General features: G+C 46.6%; 1 protein-coding gene across 1 annotated transcript in view; it reads right to left on the reverse strand.

Moving 5' to 3' along the window:
- The window catches only part of SYT2 (synaptotagmin 2), a 332,824-nt gene that overhangs the window by 220,537 nt on the left and 85,285 nt on the right, over nt 1-27,002 (reverse strand). The window lies entirely within an intron of this gene.

Here is a 27,002-nt window from a genome sequence, read left to right on the forward strand (position 1 = left end):
GGGGGAAAGATGATGAATTCTGTTTTGTCCATGTTAAGTTTTAGAAATCTAGTGGAGAAGAAGGATGAAATAGCAGACAGACATTGAGGGATTCTGGTTAGTAGGGAGGTGATATCTGGTCCAGAGATGTAGATCTGTGTGTCGTCAGCATAGAGATGATACTGAAAGCCGTGAGATTCTATGAGCTGTCCCAGGCCAAAGGTGTAGATGGAGAAGAGCAGGGGTCCTAGAACTGAACCTTGCGGGACTCCGACAGATAGGGGGCGAGGTGAGGAGGTGGTGTGTGAGTGGGAGACGCTGAATGTACGGTCAGTTAGGTATGATGAGATCCAGGATAGGGCCAATTCTGTGATGCCAAGGGATGAGAGGGTCTGCAGCAGCAGGGAATGGTCCACTGTGTCAAAGGCAGAGGACAGGTCCAGGAGGAGGAGGACAGAGTAGTGTCGCTTGCTCTTGGCGGTTAATAGGTCATTGGTGACCTTATCTTATATCACCTTATACCTTATATCAGCCCGCAGCTGGCATATGGGGTAATAAGGGGTTAATGTCACCTTTGTAAGGTGACATTAAGCCAGGTTAGTAAGGGAGAGGCATCAATAAGACATCTATCCATTACTAATCCTATAGTTGGTAAAGGGTTAATAAAACACACACATGCAGAATAAAGTATTTTAATGAAATAAAACACCACACAGTTTGATGGCTTCGCTTGGATTACCAGTGTAATAAAGATGGCAATCTTTATTACACTGGTAATCCAAGTGAAGCCATCGAGCTTCTGAGGAAAAAAAAAAGGATACTCCCTGTGTCTGACGTAGTCCTTAATAACGAGTGTCCCACGACGAGTCCAGCTCTGCTACATCTGGATGCCTGACATACAGACATAGCAGAGCTTGTAGATGACCACCGGAGATAACTCTACGGTAATCACCTATACTCTAGCTCTCGTGGTCAGCTGACCGTGAGAACTAGCCTAGGGTGACCTGAGATAACCCCCGTTCACGTGCATGGCAGTTCTCGCGGTAAGTTATCGCGAGAACTGCAGTAGACGCGCACTTCCGGCGGTGGGACAGGTAAGATCTTATTTAAATTAGGAGACATGCACACGGTAGTAAGCTGCGTTTATTAAGTTACTACACATGTGACTAATCAAGAGATGCAGTTTTACCGCATCTAATGATTGTCTATGGGAAATTTACGGTGCGACAGCAGAGCGTCGCCACATTGTAAACAGACATGCTGCGTTCAGGAAAGACGCGCTGCATGTCCGTTTACGCGGGTCTGCCGCCTACGTCTCTGAACGCATAGTGGAGACAGGATTTCAGGAAATCCCCTCCACTATGCTGTAACATCTGGCCGCCGTGTGTTTGATACTGCGGCTCTATGCAGCGTCAAACACGCAGCGTTTCCTGACCATGGAAACACACCCTAAGAAGAGTGCGGTGTGTGTGTGTATATGTATATCTTATATAGGAGGCTGAGATTGTGATCTGTGATGCATCATGTGTAGTGTTGAGCGATACCGTTCGATACTTGAAAGTATCGGTATCGGATAGTATCGGCCGATACCCGAAAAATATCGGATATCGCCGATACCGATATCCGATACCAATACAAGTCAATGGGACATCAAGTATCGGAATGTATCCTCATGGATCCCAGGGTCTGAAGGAGAGGAAACTCTCCTTCAGGCCCTGGGATCCATATTAAAGTGTAAAATAAAGAATTAAAATAAAAAATATTGTTATATTCACCTCTCCGGCGGCCCCTGGACATCAGCGGCCTTTAGGACCTGTGGTATGACGTCCCGGCTTCTGATTGGTCGCGTGCCGCCCATGTGACCGCCACGCGACCAATCAGAAGCCGCGACGTCATTCCTCAGGTCCTAAAAGGCGCTCATTCTAGGACTTTAGCTGAGGAATGACGTCGCGGCTTCTGATTGGTCGCGTGGCGGTCACATGGGCGGCACGCGACCAATCAGAAGCCGGGACGTCATACCACAGGTCCTAAAGGCGCGCATTTTGAAGAAAGAAGCCGTGCCGGACGCCGGATCCTCCCGCTGATGTCCAGGGGCCGCCGGAGAGGTGAATATAACAATATTTTTTATTTTAATTCTTTATTTTACACTTCCGATACCGATACCCGATATCACAAAAATATCGGATCTCGGTATCGGAATTCCGATACCGCAAGTATCGGCCGATACCCGATACTTGCGGTATCGGAATGCTCAACACTAATCATGTGTAATAAAAAAACATTGCTATTGTGCACTGTTGGCCAATGATGGGATCATGGGGGATGGGAATGGATCATGGGGGATGGGAATTTATCATGGGGGATGGGAATGGATTATGGGGGATGGGAATTTATCATGGGGCATGGGAATCTATCATGGGGATGGGAATGGATCATGGGGGATGGGATAATGGGGGATGGGAATTTATCATGGGGGATGGGAAAGGATCATGAGGGATGGAATCATGGGGGATGGGAATTTATCATGGGGGATGGGATCATGGGGGATGGGATCATGAGGGATAAGATGGAGGCTGCACTCACCCTGAAAAAATGTAATGCACTTTAGAAGCAGCACTGCAGGGTTAGAAAGAGAGATGTAGTCGGCACTTTCAGGGAGGGTGTCAGGCTCAGCAGCTCACCACACAGCCATCGCTACAGTCTACAAGGCAGCCTAGGCAGGACAGAAGGAGCCTGGAGAGGAGAGAGTGCCTAGACAGTTCTTCTGTGTGTCAGACTCATTCACAGAGTCACTCACACGGTGGCAGGACAGAGTGAGCAGGGGCCCAGGAGAGACGAGTGATGTTAGTCAGTCACCGACTACTACTCACCACAGCAACACACAGTGGGAGCCGGGAGAGCAGAGCATAGCGTCACCACTTGATTAGTCACCAACAGAGTGGGAAAGCAGAGTAAGGTGCTTGTCACTGCCCACACAGAATGTACGTCAAGGTCCTTATTCTGTGGAGACAGAGAGGGAGCCAGCGTCCCCGTGGTCAGATGATACGTGCGCGCGAAAAAATTCAGATGCGCTTTTGAAGGGCCCCCCGCGACCCCGGGGCCCACCGGGCAATTACCCGCTACCCCGCCAGGCCAGTCCGACCCTGGTTCGGATGGAGGACGAGCAGCCCAATCAAGTTCCGAAGAAATGCCAGCTGTTCTGCAGACTCAGGGTTCATCAGTGTCAGCGACAAATGTCCATCGACATTTTAATGAAATTAAACGCTATGACTAGAGACACAGGTGAATTCCACTGCTGACACAGAGACAAAAAAAAAGGTAGACTGCAGTTTGCCGAAATGTATATGAGTAAGCCACAATCCTTTTGGGAAAGCGTCTTGTGGACCGATGAGAGCAAGTTAAGATTTTTAGTAAAGTGCAACTCTCCACCTGTGATTTTTCTGTTTTTAATTTTAGATTCTGTCTCTCACAATTGAAGTCTACCTACGATAAAAATCACAGACCTCTCCATTCTTTGTAGGTGGGAAAACTTGCAAAATCAGCAGTGTATCAAATACTTATTTTTCCCACTGTTTTTGTGCATATATATATATATATATAATATATATATATATATACACACACACAGCAGGTGAATTTGTATTGAACACGTCACCAATTTTCTAATTACCGTATATACTCGAGAATAAGCCCAGTTTTTCAGCACATTGTTTTGTGCTCAAAACGCCCTCATCAGCTTATACTCGTGTCACTATCCTAGAAGACGGCGGGGGAGGGGAAGCGGCAGAGCGGCGGGTCACAGGAGACAGGAGGCAGGAGCCAGCTGCTGCGGCTAAAGCCTGTGCCTGCTGCTTAAGAGAAATGAATATTCACTGGCTGGCAGTTCATGTCCTGCTCTCTCAGGGTTAATATTGCTGGCCTCTCTTTGGATCTGGGAGGGGCATTTATACACATTCCAGACTAGGATTCCCTGTCAGCTATACTTTCGTTTAGTCTATGTGTCTGAACCCTTGAGTGTGTGCTCGGTTTGCATTTGCTTGTTTTGCTCTCCGTTCTTTACTCTGCTTATTTGTTTTGTTGGTTTCTGACCTTTGGCTCTCTTTCTGACTATCCCTCCACCTCACCCCTCGGTTACCTCGTTATTTCCTGGTTTTGACCATGCCACATTTAACTGCTTTCCAGTGCATATCGTTTCCTCTGCACCCCAGCATCTGGCGCCGCCCACAACCACCTCCTACCTTGTCACGTGGTTCAGGTCCTGTTTGCTACCAGGTGAATTCCCCACTACTCTGCTCTCAGCTCCTTTGCTGTGGCGCAGAGCTCTCCCCGCAGCAGTATACCCGGCAGGCATGACTTTATAGCTGACCCTACAGTCTTTCAGTCTTTCCCTGGTGGTGAGGTGTTAGTATATAATGGATCTGGTACAGGCTCTCACGGAGCAGGTTATTGATCTCTCGCAGCTTATGCAGAAGCTGTCCGTGGAGCAGCAGGTCCAGGTTCACTCACACCAACAGGTGCAGAGAGATGTGGCAGGCGCTCTACAGGGGTCTGCTCCATCGGGGTTCCTGGAGGGGGGCCCCATTGATGTATCCCTAGCGGACCCCAAGCCACCGGTAAAGTTACCCAACAATCTTTCCGGAGATAAAAAATTGTTTAGGGTCTTCAAGGAGGGATGCAAGTTGTTCTTTGAATTGCATCCCCGGGCCTCTGGAAATGAAAGGCAGAGGGTGGGGATCGCAATGTCCTTGTTAAGGGGGCTCCACAGGCATGGGCTTTCTCTCTCTCTTCCTCTGCTTCTGAACGTATGTCTGTGAACCTGTTCTTTGAGGCTCTGGGGCACATTTATGATGAGCCTGATAGAGTGCATCTGGCAGAGGATATGGCAATGAGTGGGACACAGGGGAGGCACTCCGCTGAATGGTCCTGCTCAGAGTTTAGATATTGGGCAGCTGAAGTATCTTGGAACAATGCAGCCCTCAGGGGGTTGTTCCGCCGAGGCCTATCTGACCGTCTACAGGACGCTCTGGCATTACATCCTCCTCCAGATACCCTGGAGGACGCCATGATGCAGGCAGTCCATATGGATTGGAACTCCGTGCGAGAGGAGTGATGCAACAAGAGACTCCCTTGTACTCCAAATTGTGTGACGCTGCACCCATACTTGAGCCCATGGAGATTGGGTCTGTCTCGGTAAAGGACAGTGAGAGAAGGCACTGTAGAGACAAGCTACTATGCTTCTACTCTGGAGCCTCTTGACATTGGAAATGGGACTGTGCCTCCTGCCCTTCTTCAGTGAAGCCGTCGGAAAACGACTGAGTCTGGGCAACAATCGAGGAGGTTGTCCAGACTCCAAGGTACATTTTTCCTCGCTTGCTAAAATTGTGCTCCAGGTGGAATTGGAACTTGCTGGGGGTCCTGTGGTGACTACCGCCTTTGTTGACTGCGGTTCCTAAATTAATCTGATTGATGCCCAAGTTGTGACCCTTAATAAGATAGGGACAATCAGGCTGAAAGACCCTGTTAAAATTGTGGCTATTGATTCATCCCTTCTCACCCAGGATGGAATTTGTTTCATGTCTGATGTATTTTCTCTGAAAGTGTGATGTGTTCCACTCACGTGGAAAAATTAATTTGTTTCGGTATGAATAATCTGCCTGCAGGACTGATACTGGGGATCCCCTGGCTGCAACGCCACAATCCTGTCATTGATTGGGTGATGGGGGAGATCATTCAATGGGTATGGAAGTTTAATGGTTCATGTTGTAACCTGGGACCTTTTGTCAAATCTGTATCTGTGTCGTCTGTCGGTCTGGAGGGTATTCCGGAATACCTTAAGGATTTTGAAGACGTGTTCTCCAAAAGCAAAGCTAAGCCGCTTCCACCACATCAACCTTTTGAATGTGCCATTGATTTAGTCCCAGGAGCCAAATTGAACAAGGCTCGTCTGTTTAATTTGTCCGGACTTGAGCACCAAGCCATGAAAGACTATATCTCAGAGAGCCTCCGCAAGGGGTATATTCGGCCTTCTGTCTCTTCCGCGGCAGCAGGGCTTTTTTTTGTAAAGAAAAAGGATAGTGGTTTGCGACCGTGCTTTGACTTTCGGTAACTGAACAAAATTACTGTAAAGAACACGTACCCTCTCCCTCTGATTTCTGATTTCTGCAATCAACTCACGGGGGCCAAATGGTTCTCTAAGCTCGATTTAAGGGAGACTTATAACCTTATAAGGATCCAGGATGGGGATGAATGGAAAACAGCATTCCTGATGACTGAGGGACTGTTGGAAAACCTGGTAATGCCTTTCGGTCTCACTAACGCCCCTGTTGTTTTCCAGAATTTTATTAATGTTATTTTTTCTGACCTGATTGGGCGTTATGTAGTCATCTACCTGGATGACATTCTGATATACTCAGAGGACAGCCAGGTTGACAGAGAGGTTGTGGAAGCACAAGCACGAGCTCCCAGGAATAAATCCCCCAGTAAATTGTTTGTATCCGAACATTTCCGTCTCACACTCCTGCAGGAGTTTCATGATGCTGTGTTAAGTGCACACCCTGGGATTGCAGCTACCGGGGGTGGGGTGAGCAGTGGCTAGGGGTTTTTGGGGGCCCTTCTAAGGTTGCTGATTTCAAAAAGTTTGTGAGTACTTGTGGGGTATGTGCTCGCTCTAAATGCTCTCAGGTCCGGCCGGGGAATTGGTGCCTTTTAGTGATGGGCGAGCACTAAAATGCTCGGTGCTCATTGTTCGGGTCGAGCAAATTGGAATACTTGGGTACTCGGCCAGAACAACGAGCCCAATGTAAGTCTATGTGAGCCCCAAGTATTTATACCACGATCCCCGCCGGAGGTCCTTTTAAGGTCTAAAAACATCTGAAAATGATGGAAACACTGCTCAAATGACAAAGGGACCTCATGGGGATCGCCCCTGGAAGCATTCCTGACTCCTAGTTAACAGCCTTAATCATTTTTTTCCGAGATTCATGCCATTTTTCCCAGTGCCACAAAAAACACATGAAAATGAAACAAAAACGGGTTTTGCTTGGAAATATGTCAAGGCACATCCTTTGCAGGTTAATGATTTGCCTGTAAGGCCAAATATTTAACCCCAGACCGAAAAATTCCTCTCCCACTTAGGCTTAAGGTACCTTCACACTAAACGACGCTGCAGCGATACCGACAATGATCCGGATCGCTGCAGCGTCGCTGTTTGGTCGCTGGAGAGCTGTCACACAGACAGCTCTCCAGCGACCAACGATGCCGGTAACCAGGGTAAACATCGGGTTACTAAGCGCAGGGCCGCGCTTAGTAACCCGATGTTTACCCTGGTTACCATCCTAAAAGTAAAAAAAACAAACGCTTCATACTTACCTTCCGCTGTCTGTCCTCGGCGCTCTGCTTCTCTGTACTGGTTGTGAGCACAGCGGCTGGAAAGCAGAGCGGTGACGTCACCGCTCTGCTTTCCGGCCGCTGTGCTCACAGTGAGTACAGAGAAGCACAGCGCCGTCCTGCGCTTAGTAACCCGATGTTTACCCTGGTTACCAGCGAAGACATCGCTGAATCGGTGTCACACACGCCGATTCAGCGATGTCAGCGGGAGAGCCAGCGACCAAATAAAGTTCTGGCCTTCTAGCCCCGACCAACGACATCACAGCAGGATTCTGATCGCTGCTGCGTGTCAAACTGAACGATATCGCTGAACTGAACGATATCGTTAGCCAAGACGCTGCAACGTCACGAATCGCTAGCGATTTTGTTTAGTGTGAAGGTACCTTTAGTTCAGATGCAGCGTTTTGAAGCATTTTTCAACTTTAACATTGCTTTCAACCACTACAAATGCATTCACTGGGAAATGTCATTGTAACATTTAACACCCCTAGCTGGCCATGTGGTGTGTGATACATAAGCAGTCCCATCTTGTTTCATTTACGAAGGAGGGACTCTTAAAGTCACAGAGCCTATTTTTACTGGTGCATCAGGCAGCATTAATCTTCTTAAAGGGCCATTATGGGTCTATTAAGCTGTTGCAGTGAGTGGATGGGGTGCCAAGAATTTACGACGCTCCACAATACCCCTGTCCTGTCCCTGTAAGATGTCCAGGGGGGGCTCCTGAAAAAATGTTGCATTGAAGTGGATGGGCCCATGAAAATCCACTTCACAATATGCATTTTGTACTCCGTACTCCTTTGTTTTACACATTGGCGGCAAGGCCAGCCCTGCTGCATAGTCATATGCACCCCATTAGGCCTTGGAACCCACATACTGGATGGGCCCAGGAAAATCCACTTCACAATATGCATTTTGTGCTCCATACTCCTTTGTTTTATACATTGGCAGGAAGGCGAGCCCTGCTGCATAGTCAGTCATTTGCACCCCTTTAGGCCTTGGAACCCACATACTGGATGGGACCAGGAAAATCCACTTCAAAACAAGCATTTTGTGCTCCATACTCCTTTGTTTTATAAATTGGCAGGAAGGCGAGCCCTGCTGCATAGTCAGTCATATGCACCCCATTAGGCCTTGGAATCCACATACTGGATGGGCCAAGGAAAATTCACTCGAATTTTTAATGGTATGATGGTTCCCTCTTTGCAGTTATTTGCAGAATTTTGCAATTTTATTTGACATGTTTTTAAAAAAGGCAAATACTTGCAATACAAGGCAATTTTATTGCAAACTACAAAATTCAAGGAATAGTATGATTTAATAGTGTGAGTGCATACACCTTTGTATGTGTTAACATACACAGGTTAATAAGTACATATAAGGATTAAATAAATATAGTGATTATGTATATATGAAGATTATCAACATACAGTATAGTTAGATCATCACCAAGAGGCTTTTAAACATCATCCGTGTGAAATATCAGAGAAGCAACACCAAGACAGAGAACCCCTGGGAGATTACCTACACTGCATGGGCGTCCCCAATTATGCAGGTATCAGCACACTGTACAGGTACTCCTGTTTTGGCATCTGTCTTAGTCATGTTTCTCTGGTCTTATATAGTGATTTACACTATGTAGTAACTCTAGTTTCACCCACAGCTTCAAGTGGCCACTTTTCAAGATTGAATGAAACTGAGATATCATGGAGTCATCAGACGAGGGGTCATAAACCCCTAGAAAATAAAAGACACAAGGATTTAGATCAAACCAATACCGGCATAGTTTCAGTAAATCTTAATATTTTACAATGACAAACAGCAAACATATAGAGGCTTAGAACTGTTTGTGAAGTAAATAAACAAACAAACAAACATTTATCAAGATTGTGTCACTATGAGCATTGTCTGTCACATGTCTAAATGTTTTACAAGAAATGCAGCTATGTGATTGTCTGAATGCATTCGGTATACAGTATTTCAATCTTGTTTACAAATCGCCATTTGTATATTCTCCATTTGTACATTTCAGGCAGACAAAGTTAAGGCTCGCAAGGAGAGAAACAAATATAGTGGACAAAGCTATATTTTTAATGAACTACTGAGGCAAAGTAACAGCATTGCTTTATTAAATTTATATGAAGTATATTGTGTCCAATGTTAGCAACCAGGCAACACAAAAAGGAGCTTTTCAAGTGAGCTCTTTAAGGTACACAAATGTTATGAAGTGTTTTGAAACAAGGATGTGGTTTCACCAATGGGGGGTACCTTTTGTGAAAATAGACTAGTGACATCACAGCCCCCCTTGACCAACTTCACCGGCCTATAACAGTACAAAGCAGGTTCACCCTGGAGATCTAGTGGCAGTTAAACAAAAGACATTGCAGGAGACAGAGTTAAGAAGTAGGCCCAATGGAATGCCATGCCCAATTCCCCAACGTGGGGTCCTTTTTGGACTGATTAAAATAGTGCCATCACAGCCCCCTAGACCTAAATGCCCGGTACAGACCACGTTCACCCTGATGATCTACTGGCAGGTACAGGACAGATTGCAGGAGACCGAGTTAAGAAGTAGGCCCAAAGAATGTCAGGCTCAATTCCCCAATGTGTAGTCCTTTTTGGACTTAAAAATATAGTGCCATCACAGCCCACTTTCCCAAAATTCACCCGCCTATAACAGTACTGAGCACGTGCACCCTGGTCATCTAGTGGCAGTTAAAGGACACATCGCAGGAGACAGACTTAAGAAGTAGGCCCAATGTAATGTAATGCCCAATTCCCCAATGTGGGGTCCTGTTTTTACAAAATGAAATAGTGCCTTCACAGCCCCTGTGTCCAAAAATCACCGGCCTATAACAGTACTGAGCACGTGCACCCTGGTCATGTCGTTGGAGATAAGGAAGAGACATTGCAGGAGACAGAGTTAAGAATTAGGGCCAATGTAGTGGTGTGGGTATCTGAGAATTTTAATGCAGTGCATGATCTGCCAAACAATTCCCCAATGGGGGTACCTTTTTTAAAAATACACTAGTGCCATTGCATGCCCCTAGCCCAAACTTCAAAGGCCTATAACAATACTGAGCACGTTCACCCTGGTGATCTAGTGGCAGGTACATTTCAGATTGCAGGAGACCGAATTAAGAAGTCAGCCCAATGGAAAGTCATGCCCAATTCCCCAATGTGGGCTCCATTTTTTAAAAAATAAAAGAGTGCCATCACAGCCCCTTTGGCCAAAATGCACCGTACAGAGCACATTCACCCTGGTGATCTACTGGCAGGTACAGGATTGATTGCAGGAGACAGAGGTAAGAAGTAGACCCAATGTAATGTCATGTCCAATTCCCCAATGTAAAATACTTTTTTTAAAAAATAAAAGCCCCTGGCTCCTTGGCCAACATGCATCGTACAGAGCACATTCACCTTGGTGATCTATTGTCAGGTACAGGACAGATTGCAGGAGACAGAGTTAAGAAGTAGGCCCAATATAATTTCATGCCCAATTCCACAATGTGTTGTCATTTTTAAAAATATAAAAGAGTGCCATCACAGCCCCCTTGGCCAAAATGCACCGTACAGAGCACGTTCATCGTGGTGATATAGTGGTTCTGGATGAGGAGGATAAGGATAAGGAGGAGGATAAAAACAAACCGACCAAATCTGGAAGCGTATACACATGTGTGGTTGTGAAGAGGTGCAAGAGAATGCACCTCCCCAAAAGAGAGAATGTATTTGACGTTATGTTTCGCTGTTTTCACTTGGTGGTGTACAGAAGTCTTTCCCCATCCAGGCCTTGTTCATTTTGATAAGAGTCAGCCTGTCAGCATTTTCAGTTGACAGGCGGATGCGCTTATCTGTTATAATTCCACCAGCGGCACAAAAAACCCTCTCTGACAGAACGCTAGCAGCAGGGCAGGCCAGGACCTCCAAGGCGTAGAGAGCCAGTTCATGCCACGTGTCCAGCTTGGATACCCAATAATTAAAAGGCACCGAGGAATCATGGAGGACGTTTGTACGATCTGCAAGGTACTCACCATCTTCCCAAACATTGCACTTATTGTGACATCACCCCTTGCCTCTGTGCCGCCACGATGGGAGGGTCTGAGAAAACTGTCCCAGAACTTGGCCATTGTTCCCCTGGCTGAGCTGGATTGTACTTCTTTCTCTCTCGCTTGGAGTCCTTGGTTGTACAACAAACTCTGATGTCTGCTGCCAGGGTTCTCACATGGGAACTTTCTAACTAATTCCGCTACAAGGGCCCTGTGGTACTGTAACATTTTAGTACACCTCTCTGCCTCAGGCAGAAGAGATTGAAAGTTCTCCTTGTAGCGTGGGTCTAGAAGTATCACCAACTAGTAATGAGTGTCATCCATATTTTGATAATCTGAGGGTCACGTGAAATGCAGCGCAACATAAGTCAGCCATGTGTGCCAGACTTCTAACAGGCAAGACTTCCGTGTCTTCATCAACAGGACGACTGACCATGCTGTCTTCCTCCTCCTCCTAATCATCCTCTTCCCTGTCCTCAGGCCATCCCCGCTGAACAGAAGCTAATACAGATGTGTATGTAGTGTATAGTGTAGTGTATACAGTGTATACAGATGTGTATGTAGCATCATCGCCGCTCCCTATCTTGGTGCTGTCCTCAAAGTTTTGGAGGATGTTACATATGTCTGATATCCATGTCCACTCCTGAGGTCTTATGTGTGGAGTCTGACCTGAAATTTGATGGCCTTGTTGATGTTGGTAGTCAACAACTGCCCTCTTCTGCGCACAAATCCTTTCCAACATATGCAGCGTAGTGTTCCAGTGCGTGGGGACATCACACAACAGTCGTTAAGCTGGAAGCTAAAACCGCTGCTGAAGCACGGCAAGGGCAGCTGAAGCTATAGCTGGCTTTCTAAAATGGGCAGACAGGTGGCGTACTTTCACTAGCAGATCCGGCAGCTCCGGGTAGCTTTTCAGAAAATGTTGAACCACGAGGTTAAGCACATAGGCCAAGCAAAATACGTGTGTGAGCTCACCTTGCCTCAGAGCCGCCACCAGGTTATGGCCATTGTCACACACGACCATGCCTGGCTGTAGGTTCAGCGGTGTCATCCAAACATCTGACTGCTCTTTCAGCGCTGTCCACAACTCTATTGCATTGTGTGGTTTGTCACCTATGCAGATTAGCATCAGCACAGCCTGTTGTCGCTTGGCTGAGGCAGTGCTGCAGTGCTTCCAGCTTCTGACTGATGTGTTGATTTCAGAGATGGAGGATGAAGAGGAGGTGCAGGAGCTGTAAACTGTGGGAGCAACCCTGATTAACGTAGGACCAGCAATCCTCGGCGTTGGATGTGTTCCATCCCAAGGTCCAACTGGGTCCCGGCTTCCACTATGTTAACCCAGTGTGCCGTCATTGAGATGTACCGTCCCTGCCCACAAGCACTTGTCCACGTGTCCGTGGTTAGGTGGACTTTCCCAGTAACAGCATTTTTGAGGGCACAGGTAATGTTGTGAGACATGCTGATGTAATGCCGGTACGGGACACCGGGGGAAATAGTGGCGACTGGGGACCGAGTACCTTGAGACGGCCAACGCCATCAGGTTGCGGAAAGCTTCCGTCTCAACAAGCCTAAAAGGCAGCATTTCTAGCACAAGCAGAAGAGAAATATTAGAATTGAGGACTGTGGCTTGTGGGGCGTTGGCTGGGTATTTCCACTTGCGTTCCAAAGACTGGGTTATAGACAACTTAACACTGTGCTGGGACAAGGACGTGGACGCACTTGCTGATGGTGCTGCTTGACAGTGGGCCACAACAGGTGCAGGGCTAGAGGCATCTTCACATGCACAGTTTACTGGGGATTTGCTTCTACACAAAACAGTGGAAGAAGCAGTGGTGTGACCAGCAGGCAGTGGTCCTAGAGCCTAGGGTTCAGCCCACAAAGTCGGGTGCTTTGCTTGCATGTGCCTGATCATGCTGGTGGTGGTCAGGCTGGTTGTTTTGCTACCCCTGCTAATGCGGGCATGGCAGGTGCGGCATATGGCCTGTTTGGGGTGTTTATCGGCAGAGTCTTAAAAAAATAGCCATGGAAGATAGCCGTAGGCACTACTATAAGTTGTGGTGCACAAGTAGGTGCCCAAACCGTACTTATGTTGTAGATAAACTTGGCACACACGTGGTCAAATGAAAGTGAGATTTAATTGAAAGAGAGTACATACGCGGTGGATCCCGCGTCCAGCACAGCACAGCACTGGCGCCCAGTGTAGCCGGCTATTTATAGCTGTTCCAGCCACAAGCAGAGGGATTAATCTCCTATTAGAACGTCAATCTATGAATATACTCTAAGAGAGGTACATTGATGAAGGTCTAACCTGTGACCGAAACGTCAATATTGTATGTACTCTCTTTCAATTAAATCTCACTTTCATTTGACCACATGTGTGCCAAGTTTATCTACAACATTAAAAAAATATCCAGACTGTGGAAGATCTCACAGGTGAAATGGCAACTTCACTCATGTTGGTGTCACGGGGAACGGATGCATGCCTTCTGTCTGTGGCCACCACACTTCTTCCTGCCTGTTGGAGGGATATGCCTCTTTCCCCATTTGTGCTGTTGGGTCAGTCACTATGTCATCCACGACCTTGTCTTCCACATCCACAACCTGCTCCTCCTCCTGACTTTCTGGCAATTGTGTCTCATCATCGGCCACCTCTTGTGACACTTTCCCACCATCTCCTTCGTGTGACCAGGGCTGGTCAAAGCTTTGGGCAGCTCTACATGCGATCTCATCTTTCCCCACTTCAAGTTGACCGGCAGAGATTTCTGAATCTTGAAATGGAAAACTGAACAGCTCTTCAGAGTGTCCAAGTGTGGGATCAGCTGTCTCAGGGCACTCGGCATGGTGGGAGGAAGGAGGATCAGGGTGAGGAATATCTTGGACACACTCACGGCTACTCAGACTTGACTATGTGGAAGACAAGGTGGTGGTGGTGGCTAAGTGACTGGAAGCATTATCCGCTATCCAACCAACAACCGTTTCACACTGCTCTGGCTTCAATAATGGTGTGCTGCGGTCCCCCAGAAACTGGGACAGGAAGATCGAGCGAAAAGATGTGGGTCTTTGTTGTTGCTCACTTTCACCTTGCCCATGGCCTCGTCTTCTGTCTGCACCCTCAGCATCATGTCCACTTCCCCGTCCCTTGCCTTAACCATTTTAAATGGACTACTGCACTATTTCAAATGCTCAACACAAATGTCTTTATTACTAGCAAAATAATATGTGATCAGTATGCCTGCAAATCTACGATTTTTCAAACCCAAACACCAGGCAGGCCTCAGCCTGACCTAACAGACTATATTCAATTTTTTTTTAAGTTAATTTATGCTAAATAGCGCTGTATAGAATTAGAGTATCATACAGCCAAAAAATAAGTACACCGGCCTCCAATGCCTAAACGTAGAGCACAGAGATATATGATGGCTGTAACGGAAATACCACACTGGCAAATCTGTGGCCTTTGAATTTTTTTTGGATGCTAAATAGCGCTGTATAGAATTTGAGTATCACACAGCCACAAAATAAGTACACCGGCCTCCAATGCCCAAACTTAGAGCACAGAGATATATGATGGCTGTAACGGAAATACCACACTGGAAAATCTGTGGCCTTTGAATTTTTTGGATGCTAAATAGCGCTGTATAGAATTTGAGTATCACACAGCCACAAAATAAGTACACCGGCCTCCAATGACCTAACTTGGAGCACAGAGATATATGATGGTTGACGGCTGTAACGGAGATACCACCCTCGCAAATCTGTGGTCTTTCAATTTTTTTGGATGCTAAATAGTGCTGTATAGAATTTGAGTATCACACAGCCACAAAATAAGTACACCGGCCTCTTATGCCCAAACTTAGAGCACAGAGATATATGACGGCTGTAACGGAAATACCACACTGGCAAATCTGTGGCCTTTGAATTTTTTGGGATGCTAAGTAGCGCTGTATAGAATTTGAGTATCACACAGCCACAAAATAAGTACACCGGCCACCAATGCCCAAACTTAGAGCACAGAGATATATGACGGTTGACGGCTGTAACGGAAATACCACACTGGCAAATCTGTGGCCTTTGAATTTTTTTGGATGCTAAACAGCGCTGTATAGAATTTGATAAATCACACAGCCACAAAATAAGTACACCGGCCTCCAATGCCCAAACTCAGAGCACAGAGATATACTGTATGACGGCTGCAGCGGAAATACCACACTGGCAAATCTGTGGCCTTTCAATTTTTTTGGATGCTAAATAGAGCTGTATAGAATTTGAGTATCACACAGCCACAAAATAAGTACACTGGCCTCCAATGACCAAACTTGGAGCACAGAGATATATGAGGCCTTTTTCGGTGAATTTAAAACACCAAAAAAAAAAAAAAAAAGGGGGCACAAGGGTAGCACACACAACTATGCTACGCATGCCTGACAAACTATCACTTTTCAGTTGCATGGCATACCGGTGAATGTGGTGTCGGACAGGAGTGTGCAATTTGTGGCCAGATTTTGAACGTACAAATCAGTAGTTGGAGCAAACTCTAAGATGCCTGGCCTCCTCCACAGGAAAGGTATACATCTTGGTACCGTGTTAGCCAGTGGATAGAAAAATAATTTGAATTGAGAGTCCTCAGTGGTTGATTCCTTTTAATGTCTAACTGAAAAGATGGTAACAAATTGCAAGCTTTCAAGATTACTCAGGTCTCTTCATCAGGCATAGACTGTTAGGAGTCGAGTTTCCTCTGCTGCACAGGGGGAATCTTGATCCGTCTCCGCTGCGGTCTCCCATTCTCCTCCAGCCACAGTGGAGTCTGCTCAGCAGGGACATCAATCCCAGCATCTCGCTCAGTCTGACTCTGTGCGAAGAGTTACTGCTGCTTTTCCTGCTTCTGCCATTGAAGCCAGTGCTGGGCAGCGGCGAGTGGACGTTTCTGGATCTAAGTCCTTATTTGCACACACTGAGCATGCCCAGGGCAAGATCTCCTGTTGGAGATCGAGGGTCACATGCTCAGGTACTGCAGCACATCCCATTGGTCCTTTTGGCAGGTCCTGAAAGGGCAAAACTTCTGTAGCTGTTTCCTGTGCTGCAGCTATATAAACTGCGCATGACCGCACGGCCATGCGCTAGTATTGTCTTGTAAATATGTGTGTGTGTTGTGAGTGAAAGTCGCTCTTTAAATACCCTCCCTATTGAATGTCTGTTCGCGGAAGGTGTATGTTTGCTATCTAGCACCCGACTTATCCAACAGCATGTAACACACATTACAGCTACCAGTTGCTGTGTCCGCCTGTACGGCGCCGTGCGCTTGCTCTGCGCTTTCCTGACCCAAGCCTGGGTGGTTAGTGGCATCCGTCTGTGCGGCACCGCACGCACTCTTGTGCCTTTATATTATTATTTAGTTTCCTTACACACCCAGTTGCGGTGTTGTGCCAGCAAGTGTCTAATCGGACTTCAATCCTAGTTGGGGTTGAGTTCGCTGACTTATTGCTCGCGCTCTATGTGCGGTACCGCGGTCCTGTGACGCAACAGGATCGCTTTCTTCACGCAGGGTGCAGTTAACCCGTGCGTGTATACTTGTAGTACCGCCATATAGTCCATCTTACTAGCAGCAGGGTTTTTACCTGCACGGTGGACCTCGGACTGCGAACGCACCTAGTTCCATTTCATCTTGTACTTGGTGCGTTCCGCCAGTCCTAACATAATACTAGCGCCAAGGTCTGGCTAGTAAATGGCGGACAATCAGCGTTTACAGCGGTACATCCAGCAGCTGGAGGGAAGGTTGGCGGCTCTAGAGCGTTTAACCTCAGCTGTAGATGTCACTGCTGTCGCTGTTCAGGCTGCTAGCGTGGCTGCAGCTACCTTGTCCACTGCCACCCCTGTTCCGACTCTATCTCGCCTCCCGCTACCAGAGAAATTCTCTGGTGACAGTAAGTCTTGTAGGGGTTTCGTGAGTCAGTGCTCTATACATCTCGAGCTTCTGGCCTCTCGTTTCCCTACAGAGCGGGCAAAGGTGGGGTTTATCGTGTCTCTCCTGTCGGACAGGGCGTTGCAGTGGGCTACGCCGCTGTGGGAGCGTGGCGATCATGTGGTTCAGAATGCTCCGTTATTCCTGAGCACTCTGAAACAGGTCTTTTTAGGACCTCGTGTCACCCATGATACGGCGCTCCAACTGTTGGCATTGACTCAGGGCTCATCCTTGGTCAGCCATTTTGCCGTACTCTTCCGCACCCTAGCATCTGAGCTGGAGTGGTCGGATAAAGCCCTTATTCCTATATTTTGGAGGGGGCTGGCTGACCACGTTAAGGACACTCTGGCCACTAGGGAGATTCCCGCCACACTGGAGGAATTAATAACAGTATCCACTCGTATTGACCTCCGTTTTCACGAGTGGAGGTTAGAGCGAGCCCAGTGTAGGCAGAGGTTTCGGCTGGCTCCCACCTTCGCCAAATCTTTGGAATCTCCAGTCCAGGCCCCTGAGTCCCATGAGCCTATGGTAGTGTCACGAGCGGGATCTAAGTCCCAGACCGCTCGTGCACTCCAGGTTTGTCATGTGTGCCAGCAGTCAGGACATCTTGCCACCAGATGTTCCCAGCGGACGAGGAAACGTCAGCGTCTAGTGGTTGTAGGTGGAGGTACACTAGACACGGGGACAGGGGACAATAACAGGGGACAATAACATTAGGCTCATCCTCCCACTCGGTAGAGCTCTGCGTGGATTCTGGGGCGGAGGGCAATTTTATGTCTTCTGCCTTCGCCCAACGTCATGCAATACCCCTGGTTATGCTAAATCAACCAGTAACGGTACGAGTGGTGAATGGGTCGACACTGCCCTCACAGATAACACATCAGACCATCCCTTTTACTCTGTCCTTGTCACCATCCCATCAGGAGATTATATCTCTGCTCATCATTCCTGAGGGAATTGATGAGGTCCTGTTGGGGATACCTTGGCTACGGTACCACTCTCCTCACATCGAGTGGTCCTCAGGCAGAATTCTGGGATGGGGTGAATCTTGTGGGGGTAGGAGTCACCGAGAGTGCGTTCAGGTTGCTACTACAGAGGTACCCGCAGATCTATCCTCTCTCCCCAAGCAATATTGGTCTTATGCAGACGTGTTCTCCAAAAAGGCGGTTGGAGACCCTTCCGCCCCATTGCCCCTATGACTGTCCTATTGATCTCTTGCCTGGTGCTGAGCCTCCCCGGGGTTGAGTCTATCCATTATCTCTCCCGGAGACGGAGGCAATGTCTCAGTACATTCAAGAGAATCTGGCAACAGGGTTCATCAGGAAGTCGGTGTCACCTGCTGGGGCAGGGTTCTTTTTCGTGCAGAAGAAGAATGGGGAACTACGTCCATGCATAGACTACAGGGGTCTTAACGCTATCACCATTAAGAACAAGTATCCTTTGCCCTTGATATCTTCGCTTTTCGATAGGCTTCGGGGAGCAAGGGTGTTTACTAAACTAGATCTGCGGGGTGCTTACAACTTGATTCGCATCCGTGAGGGGGACGGATGGAAAACGGCGTTTAACACCAGAGTTGGGCACTATGAGTATCTGGTAATGCCCTTCCGGCTCTGTAATGCCCCAGCCGTTTTCCAAGACTTTGTCAACGACATCTTCCGGGATATGCTTTCCACCTCAGTTGTAGTCTATCTGGATGATATTCTCATCTTTTCTCCAGATATTGACTCCCACCGGAGAGATGTTGGCAGAGTCTTCGACCTCCTACGGGCAAACTCTCTTTATGCAAAGTTGGAGAAGTGTATGTTTGAGCAGGAGTCTTTACCTTTCCTGGGCTATATCATCTCCGCCCAGAGATTGGCTATGGATCCTGCCAAACTACAGGCTGTGATGGACTGGCAAGAGCCCCATTCTCTTAAAGCGGTGCAGCGCTTTATGGGGTTCATTAACTATTACCGCCAGTTCATTCCCCACTTCTCAACTCTGGTAGCTCCCTTGGTAGCCCTCACCAAGAAGGGAGCGAATCCCAAATTGTGGTCGGAAGAGGTCTCCAAGGCCTTCACTTCTATTAAGTCCCACTTTGCTAGCGCTCCCATCTTACATCGTCCCGATGTGGATAAGCCATTCCTAATGGAGGTGGATGCCTCGTCCGTTGGTGCTGGAGCAGTCCTCTATCAAAAGGATGCTCAAGGTCGGAAGCATCCATGCTTCTTCTTCTCTAAGACCTTCACGCCAGCGGAGAGAAACTACTCCATCGGGGACAGGGAGTTGCTAGCAATGAAGTTGGCCTTTTCGGAGTGGAGACACCTTCTGGAAGGTGCGCGGTTTCCCTTCCAAGTTTACACGGACCACAAAAATTTGGTCTATTTGCAGACAGCCCAGCGGCTAAATTCTCGCCAGGCCAGATGGTCCCTGTTCTTCTCCCGGTTCCACTTTTCCCTTCATTTTCTCGCCAGGGAGAAGAATATCCGTGCTGACGCTCTCTCTCTCTCCCTTATGTCAACTGAGGAGGAGGAAGAGGAGCCTCGGCTTATTGTCCCTTCCGAGAGCCTGAGAACCGTAGCGCCGGTTTCGCTAGAGTCTGTGCCTCTGGGCAAGACTTTTGTGCCCATTAATTTGCGACCGGAGGTTCTCTCTTGGGCTCATTCGTCCAGGGTGGGTGGACACTTTGGGACAAAGAGGACATCTGAGCTACTGGCGAGGACGTACTGGTGGCCGCATATGGTCCGAGATGTCAGAGATTACGTTCTGGCGTGTGTCTCATGCGCCAAAAATAAGTCTCCTCGACAACGGCCATCTGGGTTACTCTATCCCTTGCCGGTGGCAGACAGGCCCTGGGAGATGGTCGGGATGGACTTTGTAGTGGGTTTGCCCAAGTCTCGCGGCTGTACCGTCATTTGGGTTATTACCGATCATTTCTCGAAAATGGTGCATTTGGTGCCGCTCCCACGGTTACCTTCTGCACGGGCCTTGGCAGCGTTGTTCATAAGACACATCTTCCGCCTACACGGCATGCCAGACAAAATTGTCAGTGACCGGGGTCCCCAGTTTGCGTCTCGGTTCTGGAGAGAGCTTTGTCGTCTTCTCAGCATTGAGTTAAATCTCTCTTCCGCATATCATCCCGATACGAATGGGTTGGTAGAGAGGGCCAACCAGACCTTGGTCACATACCTGCGACATTTTGTTTCAGCCAGGCAGGATGACTGGGCATCCTTGCTATCATGGGCAGAGTTTGCACTGAACAACGCTGTAGCCGACTCCACTGGACAAACCCCATTCCTCCTCAACTATGGTCAGCATCCACGGGTACCTGTGCCTATGCCCGTGTCTTCCGCAGACTCCAGGGTGGCAGACTGGGCTGTGGAGGCACAGGATATTTGGGACCGCACTCAGGATGCCATTCGGGCCTCTAAGGAGAGAATGAGGTCCTCCGCCGATGCTCATTGGCGCCCCGCTCCGACCTTTGCTCCTGGCAGGTCCTGAAAGGGCAAAACTTCTGTAGCTGTTTCCTGTGCTGCAGCTATATAAACTGCGCATGACCGCACGGCCATGCGCTAGTATTGTCTTGTAAATATGTGTGTGTGTTGTGAGTGAAAGTCGCTCTTTAAATACCCTCCCTATTGAATGTCTGTTCGCGGAAGGTGTATGTTTGCTATCTAGCGCCCGACGTATCCAACAGCATGTAACACACATTACAGCTACCAGTTGCTGTGTCCGCCTGTACGGCGCCGTGCGCTTGCTCTGCGCTTTCCTGACCCAAGCCTGGGTGGTTAGTGGCGTCCGTCTGTGCGGCACCGCACGCACTCTTGTGCCTTTATATTATTATTTAGTTTCCTTACACACCCAGTTGCGGTGTTGTGCCAGCAAGTGTCTAATCGGACTTCAATCCTAGTTGGGGTTGAGTTCGCTGACTTATTGCTCGCGCTCTATGTGCGGTACCGCGGTCCTGTGACGCAACAGGATCGCTTCCTTCACGCAGGGTGCAGTTAACCCATGCATGTATACTTGTAGTACCGCCATATAGTCCGTCTTACTAGCAGCAGGGTTTTTACCTGCACGGTGGACCTCGGACTGCGAACGCACCTAGTTCCATTTCATCTTGTACTTGGTGCGTTCCGCCAGTCCTAACATAGACTTAACAAACTACGGACCCTTCTCATTCATAACAAGGAAAAGAAACTACACAGATTGCGCCTCAATTCAAGACTCTATACAAACCCCATGGTAGATGAACACCTTGGTCACCTCAGTAAGACCTTTTTGAATCAGGGCTACCAACAATTCAAAACTAAATTACAAGAGCAACTAGAATATCAAGGTATCACCTGCTACATTACAAAGCTAAAGAAGAAAATAATCGGGTGCCTCTAGTAGTTGCCTACAATCCAAATCTGGAGATGCTAAGGGGAGCTGCATGGAAATTACAATCTTTACTACAAAAAGATGCCCACTTACAATCCATTTTTCCAGACGCCCAACTACTGTGTTTTAGGCAGCCCCCAAATCTAAGAAGCATTATTGTCAGAAGCTCGCTGCATCAGCTGCAGGAACCTTTCCTTGCAACTAGAAAAAATGTAAAACCTGTCCATTTATAATGACCATGGACAAGATAAAGATCCCCAATTCACATCAGGACTACAAGATACCAGGTACTTTCAGCTGTTTCACTTTTAATGTGGTGTACTTAATTATTTGTGCTAAATGTACAACTGGGGGTCTGTGTGTTGGGGAGACAGGGCAAAAGCTTAGAACAAGGATGAATTCTCATCGCCACACAATAAGAGAAAAAAGAATGGATCTACTTGTGGCAATACATTTTTGTCTCCCCGATCATAGCATTATGGACATGAAATTACTTGTATTAAAAAGTAACTTCAAATCTCAGAGAGACAGAAGAGTTTGGGAGTATAAGATGATGATTACCTTTGACACTCTCAGTGCTGGAATGAATGTGTCGCATGGATTTATGTCTTTTTACATTAACTAAGGAATTTGCTTCTCAGACCAGGTTGGGTCATCATAACAGAACCAGAGCCCAATCAGAGGACAATAAAATATTCACATTCCTTATGAACTCTATGAACTGCCCCAATATTTATGGACATAACTGTTTATCACTCAGATAATGGTAATTCTGCTTCACGTCACCTGTATTATCTATGGTATTTATCTGTGGTGTGTTATGCATAAATATGTGATTCTTCAAAATTTCTATTAGTCTATGCCTGATGAAGAGACCTGAGTAGTCTCAAAAGCTTGCAATTTGTTACCATCTTTTCAGTTAGCCATTAAAAGGTATCAACCACTGAGGACTCTCAATTCTAAATATTCTTCTCGCTTCGTCCAGACAGGAAGACTGGTGTGAGGTATTACCCATGGCAGAATTTGCTTTCAACTGTCATATTAATCAGTCTACTGGAAAGTCTTCCTTTCAGGCCAATAATGGGTTCATCCCGCAGTTTGGGGAATTTTCCCGCATTGATTCAGGTTGTCCTGGTGCTGAGGCCATGGTGCAACATTTGAGCACCCTTTGAAGGGAGGTTTAGGGTAACATTCCTAAAGCCCAGAAAAGGTACAAACGATTTGTGGACAGGAGGAGGGGGTCAGCTCCCGCGCTGGCAGTGGGGGAGAATGTGTGGTTGTCCACCCGTAACATCAAGCTTAAGATACCCTGTATGAAGCAAGGATGGGGATAAGGAGCCATGCATGCAAGGGTGGTTATAAGGAGCCATGCAGACAAGGATGGGGATAAGGAGCCCTGCATACAAGGATGAGGAACTATGCATACTAGGATAGGGATGAGGAGCCATGTATACAAGGATAGGGATGAGGGGACAATGCATATCAGGATAATGATGAGGGGACAATGCATACTCAGCTTATACTCGAGTCAATACGTTTTCCCAGTTTTTCGTGGCAAAATTAGGTGCCTCGGCTTATACTCAGGTCGGCTTATACACAAGTATATACGCTAAGTATATTTATAAAGGGCTATTTACATGAAATTCTCAACAGATGTCGGAAACAACCAATCCACATAGGCACAGAAATAAAACCACAGATGTCCATAAATTAATTTATGTGTAATAATGAGAAATGACACAGGGAAAGACTATTGAACACATGCTGAAATATATTTAACACTTCATTTAATACTTCATACAAAAGCCTGTGTTGGTGATGACAGCTTCAAGATGCCTCCTCTATGGATAAACTAGTCACATACAATGCTCAGTTGTGATTTTTGTCCTTTCTTTCACACACTGTTCATAGAGCTCCTTCTATGAACTCTGATCTTTAGTTCGTTCCATAAATGTTCTATTAAATTCAGGTCAGGTGATTGGCTGGGCCATTCTAGCAGCTTTATTTTCTTTCTCTGAAACCAATTTAGAGTTTCCTTGGTTGTGTATAAACAAATAACCTATACTCCTTAAATATATATAAAACAATACCTTTATTAAATATTTTTAAATGAAACCATAAACACAACCACAAGCATGACAAGACAGACAACCGTGCTCTCTAGATATACCCTATCAGGGGACCCTTGATGCCCACTACCTATAAGTGGAGGTTGGCACCCTACACAAAATCGAGATTTGCGCCCCCACTCAACGTCGGCTGACCCTAATTCTCCTGTTACTGCCCTACATAGGTGTCACACTTGGGCTCACAGATGCTCAACAGGAAATAATTGGGTAGAAATAAACTATATCCGATATTGCCTATTATGTTGTCAGGCACAGAAAATTGGTTATTGATAGGGTGAGAGACACAGACATACAAAGTGCAAAACAGTGCAAAATAAAGTGCTAACGTGAACAAAAAATAGCCTTGCTACACTGCTCCCTATTCTCTCAATTCCTGCCTTGCTGTGGGGGTTGGCACCCTACTGTACAGCGGAAATGGCGCCCCCACTCCACGTCGGCTATCCCTTGGATTCCCTATGGGTAGCTACAAAAAATGGCAGGAAAGATATGCCTTGTTGTCAACTTGATATGTCATGATGTAGAGAACCAAATTACAAAAAGACAACAGGTATAGTATTAAATCCACAGCCTCAACGCGTTTCACCTTCACGGATCATCAGGGGGCCATGATGTATGGATGTGTCATGGAGTCATCCACTAACTCTCACTTATATAGATTTCAGTGCTGATAGAAAATCAAAATTACCACCTCTAGAGGGATATCTCAATCAGTCCCAGAATTGTCTGCAGTACAAGTCCATCTAAAAACAGGACATCCAAACAATGGATGTCAGACTGCTGCTAATATAGCATTGTGGTGCTAGGCTGCACATGATGTATGAATGTACTATGCGCCATGTTGCTGTGGGGCAACTAACCTGAAACCTGATGCCTTCAACACATGTGGCGTTACCTCTGGTGTGCCGCTCCACCGGAATTGTTCCCGGCGTGCGTTCCAGCTGGAGCGCACATCACCACGCTTTCAGCAGTGCGCATGACCGGAAACGATCAGCGCTACCTAGATATGTAACTGCGCATGTCCTGAATTCATAGTTGCTATGCAACAGGCAGGCCGCATATTATACAAGCGCTGATAACAGAGCGCATAACCGGAACAGGTCGGTACTCACTACAGATGGAACTGCGCATGTAAAGATCTGTTGTTACTACGCAACCTAAAAATAAATAAATATACAGCACAGGCAGCTATCCTTATACGAATAGATGATAAGATAGTGCTTGCGCCGCAATCACACTTAGTGTAATATAGTTGCCGCCTCATTACTGCATCATAGGGACAAAATATTCTGGTACACATTAGTCATACATATCAATAGATAGGAACCACAGCTGCCCCATCTAGCAGCTTTACCATTGACACTGCATAGATCTATGCAGAGATGAAAAAAAAAAAGCCTGCCAGATTTCTATACTCGCTACATTGATACTCAAAATTCTGATGTGGCTAGCTTATAAATATATAACATATTGGATCACATAATCAAAAACCGTATTGGCAAGATATACTCAATGTTAGCATGTATAATAGATGGGACCAAGTTTGATTGTGGTAATACCGCCTAATAAAGCATACATAAATATGAGAGAAAGTGAATAATACGATAGTAAATAATTGTAGATAAATGTACAAAAAAAATTATTTGATAAATAATAATAATAATATTCACAGTAAATACTGTGTGCCCTGTCTAACCGGGGTCAGTATTGGTGGCAAGGCAAGCATGAAATAACAATATTCAGGTGGACTCCTGAACTACCTCGGTAGCTGAACAGAGGTGCTTAAATCTATTAACGGCACTGAGATCAAATGGGGCCCAGCCCACAGGCATCTAGAGTGGAGAGTAGGAGGAGGCAGAGACGCATAGGCTTATTACTTACAGGAAACATATGTAAGACTGGTTCTCATTAAGTCCTAGTGGTGCTATATAGTTTATACGATGAATCCATGCACATTCTTTTTGTAGCAGTAGCTTGTCAAAATCACCACCCCTCAGATTTGGTGTATAGACTTCTATGATGCTAAATGAGATCTCCTGCAGATTGCCCTGATGTATATCGTTCATGTGTTTAGCAATCGGTGTGTCACGTCTATGTCTAATGTCGCCTACGTGCTCTCCCACTCTCCTCCTAAACTCCCTCTTTGTTTTGCCAACATAGTCATTAGGACAATTGCAGGTGGCAATCTAGACCAAGCCCGTAGTTTTGCAATTGTAAAAGTCACGAAGATAATATTTCTTGCCAATAGATGAACTAGTGACAAACCTACCTGATTTCTTGTATCTACAATTTACACAGTTGCCACACTTGAAAAAAATACAGGTTTTTCTATCAAGCCATGTACCGTCAGGTACTGGCCATTTAAAATGGCTATGCACTAAGTTGTCTTTTAAAGACCGGCCTTTCCTATATGTTATCTGGGGTCTAGGTCCAATCATGTGAGTCAGATCTGGGTCAGCAGATAGAACATCCTAGTGTTTTTCCAGAATTTTGGCCACTCTTTCGTTTTGACAATCATAGGTGCCAATAATACTAGTAATCTCCAAATCAGTCGTATGTCTCTTGGTTTGAGACTGTAGTAGAGCACCACTATCCTGCAAAAGGGCATGGTTAAATGCTGCCTCAACAATACCTCTGGGGTAACCCTTTTCACTAAAGCATTTCTTCATATCCCCTGATTGTCCAATAAAGGTACTGGTATCTGAGCAGTTCCTTCTTAGCCTTAAAAACTGACCTTTCGGGATGCCTCGTTTGAGAGCTTGCGGATGGTGGCTCTCCCACCTTAATAAGCTGTTACTACTCGTGGGCTTAAGAAAGATCTGTGTTTTCAATGATCCATCAGTTTTATCTGGACACTCACGTCCAAACATGACAGCACTTCCTGGTTAATTTCAGATGTAAATTTCATACCAATGGTATTGTCATTTAATTGTTGGATAAATTCACCAAATGACTTCTGTGTCCCCTGCCAGATAACAAAGATGTCGTCTATAAATCTGTACCAGACCCCCACATACTGATGCCACCACTTCACCTCATCTGGAAAGACAATTGTTTCCTCCCACCAGCCCAGGAACAAATTAGCATACGATGGGGTGCAGGGGCTCCCCATCGCTGTGCCCCTGAGCTGGTGGAAGTACTTCCTGTCAA

The sequence above is a fragment of the Ranitomeya imitator genome, chromosome 3 (assembly GCF_032444005.1).
Source record: "Ranitomeya imitator isolate aRanImi1 chromosome 3, aRanImi1.pri, whole genome shotgun sequence".
NCBI lineage: Eukaryota > Metazoa > Chordata > Amphibia > Anura > Dendrobatidae > Ranitomeya > Ranitomeya imitator.